Raw genomic sequence first — 5,409 nt, forward strand, 5'->3', positions numbered from 1 at the left:
TGAAATGCTTCTGTCCGATCTGCATGCTGAGCTGATTACAGCAGGCTCTTTGAACGATGGGTGACGCTGGACAAAAACTACAAAACACAGAGGCCTCATGGGCCGCGAAGCTCAGGCTCTGTGAGACAGGTGAACACCATCCAGAGTAAGAATCTGCTTAGATACCATATTTCTAAGATTTTCAGGGCCGAGTACAATAACCTCAGTTTGATCTGAATTAAGAAGCAGAAAGTTAGCGGCCATCCAGGTCTTTATGTCTTTAAGACATTCCTGCAGTTTAACTAATTGGTGTGTGTTACCTGGCTTCATGGACAGATAGAGCTGTGTGTCATCTGCATAGCAGTGAAAATGTATGCTATGTCTTCTAATGATGCTGCCTAAGGGAAGCATGTATAATGTAAACATAACTGGTCAGAATTGTTTTATTTTTTATTCATGTGGATATAGTACATATGACATAAATATCACAAGTTTATTTTTATAACAAAATAAACGTGTCATTTTTCACGTGATGTGGATTTATAGACATATAAGTTCAATATCCACATGAATAAAAATAATAAAGTAATTCATTTATACAGGTAGTGTAAAAGTCAAAACTAGGTAATATTTGAAAAAGAATCCAGAACATGTAAAAACAGAGAAATATGTCCGGTGACCCTGAAGAGCTTCAATCTGAACGTTTCCACTCAGAAACAAAACACGCCTCCTTCATCAATTCGTTGTAGTGAACACATTCTCCCACGGTCACCCTGAAGCCTAACCTTGGTCTTTGGGGACCCCTGATGTCTGGGCCCGGACAGTGACGTCACTGGCTCGTGTTCACACCGCACTATTTTCTGCTGGGACGCGTCCCAAACCGTTCAGCTGCCGCCTCGGGCTCCGGGAGCGGGCACGGCGGGGGACCGGGACGCGCTGGTGTTCGAACCACATCGACACCAGACCCCGGGCCGCTGGCACAGGGAGCCGCGGCGGTCAGCTGTTGTCCCGCAGGGCAGGGAGTGTCCCGGCGGAGGAGGGCGGTGCTCTGAGCGGGACGCGGCCGGCGGGGCTCCGTCAGCTGACGCGGAGCTCCGCCGCGGCGCAGACATCTTGGCACCGAACGGAGGAGACGGAGGGTCCGGTCCTCACGGTCTAACGCCCCGATGGATCGACGGCAGGGCTCGCGGGTACGGGAGGAGTCCTCGCCGAGAGCCAGCGGCCTGTCCGCGGGGCCGGGGAGCACCGGGAGCGGTCCGCGCTCTGCCCGTGAGTCCGTCCGTCCGCACTGCAGCAGCGGTGGCTGACCGCTGCGGCAGCGCTAGCAGCAGCTGCTAACGGCTAGCTCCGAAGCAGCCGTCAGAAATCCCGGTTTTCGCTCCTGGCGCTGACTGCTCCCGTCTTTTCCGCCTGAACTGCGGTGTAATGTCCTCAGTGAGAGCCGAGAAGCCGCCCGTCAATTCGGCTCACCCATAAGGAAGCTGCGTGTAAGAAAAATGAACCTTTTTAGCGTTTTTATGTGTCGCTGTCGTCGATAAATACCATTCTCGTCGGCGGCGCCGAAACCTACGTGACTGGGTGGAAACCTCAGTCCTCTCGTCCAGGTCCAAATAACTGGGGGATAAACGAGGCTGCCGAAAACAGCGGCACAGCCCGCCGTTACCGGCCGCTAACCGATCTGAAGGGTTTCCTTCGCTATCCCGGGAAATTTAACACCAAAGTTAAAACGGAGATTTCTTCAATGGGGTTCGGAATGCGCCCCTTTTAAGGTTTATCAGCGGGTAACTGCAGGCTGTCAGCGTTCATTTTCACCTTCAGTGTGGAGATGTTCTTATTGTGTTCTCATATGTGAATATCAAAACGCCTTTTCGTGTCTACGATTAAAATAAATGTGTAATATGAAACAATAAAAGGGAGAACATGTCCGCCAACATTTAAACGTTTCATCTTTATAATCTGAAGCATCCGCACGGAGTGGTGTAGTTTGACGTTTACAGGAAAACCACAAATGCATCTTCACATTTATACAAACGAGCTTTCTTTAGAAAAGATGATGTATATTTATAAGAAGGTAAATTGACAGCTGGTCTCTGTGTGTGAAATTAAAATAATGATGGACTCTGCTTTATTTACGATGCTCTGTTCAGGTGCTGCTCTGACAGTCAGATTTCAGAGTGTACAGCTGCCTGCCTGTCATCAGGATTACTGCAGATTCATTTCCAGCTGAGCGATGTTTATGTGCGTGGACGCTGAGGTCCTGAACCCACGGTCCACATTTCATGTCACAGTTTAACATTATGATGTCATCAGCTGGCTGGGGATGGGAACTGATAGGAATTGAGCGATCCCAGTATTCAGTCTCTTATGGATTGTCTGTCACCAGCATTACTAAGTCATTACAGTCATGTAAATGAACTACACGCTGTGGGTCGCATGTTTGAGCCTGCTGAGGTTTCCTTCTTTGTTGTCATCAGTAACATATTACACAGAACACTTTGTTCTACTATTCGTTACTTTCATGTTCCAGTGTAAAATGATCTGAAGCGCTCGTAATTACCATCTAACGATATAACCCCGAGGCTACAGCCCCACGTAGCAGCACACACGTCTCTCAGGTCTTTCTCTTAGTACAGGCGTGGGCAACTCCAGGCCTCGAGGGCCGGTGTCCTGCAAGTTTTAGATGTGTCCTTGATCCAACACAGCTGATTCAAATGGCTAAATTACCTCCTCAACCATTCTTGTAGTTCTCCAGAGGCCTGGTAACAAACTAATCATTTGATTCAGGTGTGATAACCTGGGTGATATCTAAAACCTCCAAGACACTGGCCCTCGAGGCCTGGAGTTGCCCACCCCTGCCTTAGTACAACGCAATGATGAAAACCAGCACAAAAAGCGGTCACCACAGTGATTCTGAACAGGTAGAGGAGGCTGCAGTCTGACTGCTCATCTGTTTGTTACCTGGTGCACTCTGGGTTCTTGGCTAGCTTAGCGTTAGCATGCTGTCTGTGCAGATGCTTGTAAAGAGTGAAGTTGTGTTAGCAGCAGACTGCAGTTTGTATCTCGTCCTTTTGTGCAATAAAATAAAAGTGACGTGCATATCCACGCTGGAGACTGCGCCACCGTTTTCCTCCTCCGACACGCCAATTAAAATCAGCTGATCATAACACGAGTGCAAGAACCAATAAGCGGGATCGATAGCTCAATGACCAGGAGGAATGGAGTTTTCCGAGTCGGGAACAGCCCCCCCTGTTGTGTGGAGTGTTTCCTAGGTGCTGCCTGTAATAACTTGCGCCCTCTTCTTCTCTGTGCAGCTGTCTCTCTCCGTTATGATTGGCTCTGACTGACAGTGTCAGCTCCTCATCCACGACTGCGGTGTTGATCTCCAGAGCTTGTTGCCATGACAGCAGGTGAGAACTCAGCATGCTCAGAATCTTTTACTCAGAGCAGCTTAGCATGATTCAGGGCTCGCAGTCATACTCCTCTATCCTAACATCATCATCTGTCTGAAACAAGTTACTGTAGTCCCTCCCCTTTTAGACAGCTGGCTTCTGATTGGCTGCCCCTCACAGGCATCTGTATGGTGCTGGTGATGTCATAAAGATCCAGGAGTAGAAAAGTTTTAAATGGCCGTCACTGTTCATCATCCAGCAGTAACCATGGAAACATGTTTCCGTGGTAAAGATGTTGGAGTGTTTCCACACCCTTAGAGAATGTAACGCAGCGAGCCTGCTGAGGTCATCCATATGGATTCATTAATGTTGATTGATTACTGATTACTACAGAGCTGCATGCTGAACGTGACGCTCTGCAGCTTCCTTCGGTCCTGCTGAAATGCAGAGGGAGCCTGTTGCTAGGCAACAGCAGCAGGGCTGTGGCGCTGACAGAAAGCTCAGTGAGCGACGCCGGGCTCACAGGTGAGCTCGCTGGTCCGACCTCCGGTCGATGCACAGCATCTGCTCCGACAGGCCCGTCAGGACATCGGGTATAATAGGGACGTCTGAGCGCCGCATTAGAACAGCTGGAGCGGCAGTGATGTGGACGTTAGTGGATGAAACACGTGTTAGCGCACTCTGACCCGGACAACCCCGATCACCTCGTGTTCAGGCTGAGGAGGCGGTCTCAGATGACGAGAGCTTTTTCCAATGTTAGCTCGACTGTGCGCATGCATCAAGGTCGGTAACGATCACCGCAGTGTCGGCCATGTTTGATATCTGGATACAATCAGATGCAGGTGACAGGAACAGGAACCCCACAGGGCTCACCTGTCCTGTTCAACCACCTGAGGACTGACGTAGTGACACCAGCCCGGCAACCGTGCGGTAAAACTCGGCGCACAGTCTCCACAGGTCACGTCACCTGTGAAGCGGCTGTTGTTCGCCGCTGTATCCCCTCTGCTGTGGCCTCAGACAGGCACGCCGCTCTGACCTTTTATTACTAAATGTTTCTGACATCGAGCGAGCTCTGACAACATTCCTGGATCGCTGCATGGATGCTGTTAGGAATCATGGCGGAGCAGGGTCAGAAGATGGTTCCTCTTTAAGGGAGGGCGTGACCTAAAACTGCGGTGCTGACCGTCATGTTTGGAGGTGTGGCTGTGGGGGAGGGTAAAGAAGCGTGATCTCAGGTATTCCTTCAGCAGTGTCTGTGTGACCCAGTGTGGGTTTTTTTGTTTTTTTTTCTAAACAGGAAGGGGCGTGTCCCACGGCGCCGCTGTGCTGCTGCTGCGGCTCTGTGGTTTTTTTAGGTTTTGATTTTTGTAGCGTTGGACGAGAAAATCAAAACCTAAAGAAAATACAGCGCTGACAGAACTTCCTGCAGGGGGTGCCGAGCACCAGGCTGCTGGACATGAGGAGGTCTGGACACTTCCTGTGACCTTCATCAAGTTTCAGGTGAGAACAGGAAGTTGTCACATGCACGCTGAATTCCACTCTTCATCATCTGCTGCTCATTAACTCCTCCTCTTCGTCCTCTTCCTCCTCCTCAGGTGTTGTGGCTCCTTGTGACAGTCTTGGAGGCATCACTGGCCTTCGGCGATCACGCCACAGCTGAATCTTTGAGGCTGATGTGTGCTGATGTGATCGCTGTCAGAGCGTTTGGATCTTTCTCAGTAAAGCAGTGAAAATAAACTTTCCGAGTGTCTCAGTCTGTTTACGTGAACCCGCCCACAGACGCTGCCGATGAGGTCATCACGCTTATGATGTCATTGCGCTGTTTAGAATCCTTTGATTCCGCATTGCAGCCTGTTTCAGCCACCAGTGCTGACTGCTGGACCAGTGAAAGCGGCGTGACGCGTGCTTACTCACAGTAGACTGTACATAAAAGATGGACTCCAGGCTGTTTTGATCCAATCAGAAATTACGTACATACCTGCTCATTAGTAACATCCAATCAAAATCCTTGAATTTCACTCAAACTGGAGCTCCGCCTTTG

At 49.8% G+C, this 5,409-nt stretch overlaps 1 long non-coding RNA gene across 2 annotated transcripts; it reads left to right on the forward strand.

The window, feature by feature from the left end:
* The first annotated feature begins 822 nt into the window (after positions 1 to 822).
* Positions 823 to 5,110, forward strand: LOC112842215 (uncharacterized). Of its 2 annotated transcripts, none has more exons than XR_003213945.1 (4): positions 823 to 1,248; positions 3,291 to 3,386; positions 4,666 to 4,868; positions 4,964 to 5,110. It is a non-coding gene; the product is annotated as an uncharacterized LOC112842215 (long non-coding RNA). The 2 variants fall into 2 exon arrangements; XR_003213946.1 differs by lacking the exon at positions 823 to 1,248 and adding an exon at positions 1,329 to 1,466 and having other exon boundaries at positions 4,964 to 5,106.
* The last annotated feature ends 299 nt before the right edge of the window (positions 5,111 to 5,409 follow it).

This window comes from Oreochromis niloticus, linkage group LG14 (genome assembly GCF_001858045.2).
Source record: "Oreochromis niloticus isolate F11D_XX linkage group LG14, O_niloticus_UMD_NMBU, whole genome shotgun sequence".
Taxonomy (NCBI): Eukaryota; Metazoa; Chordata; class Actinopteri; order Cichliformes; family Cichlidae; genus Oreochromis; species Oreochromis niloticus.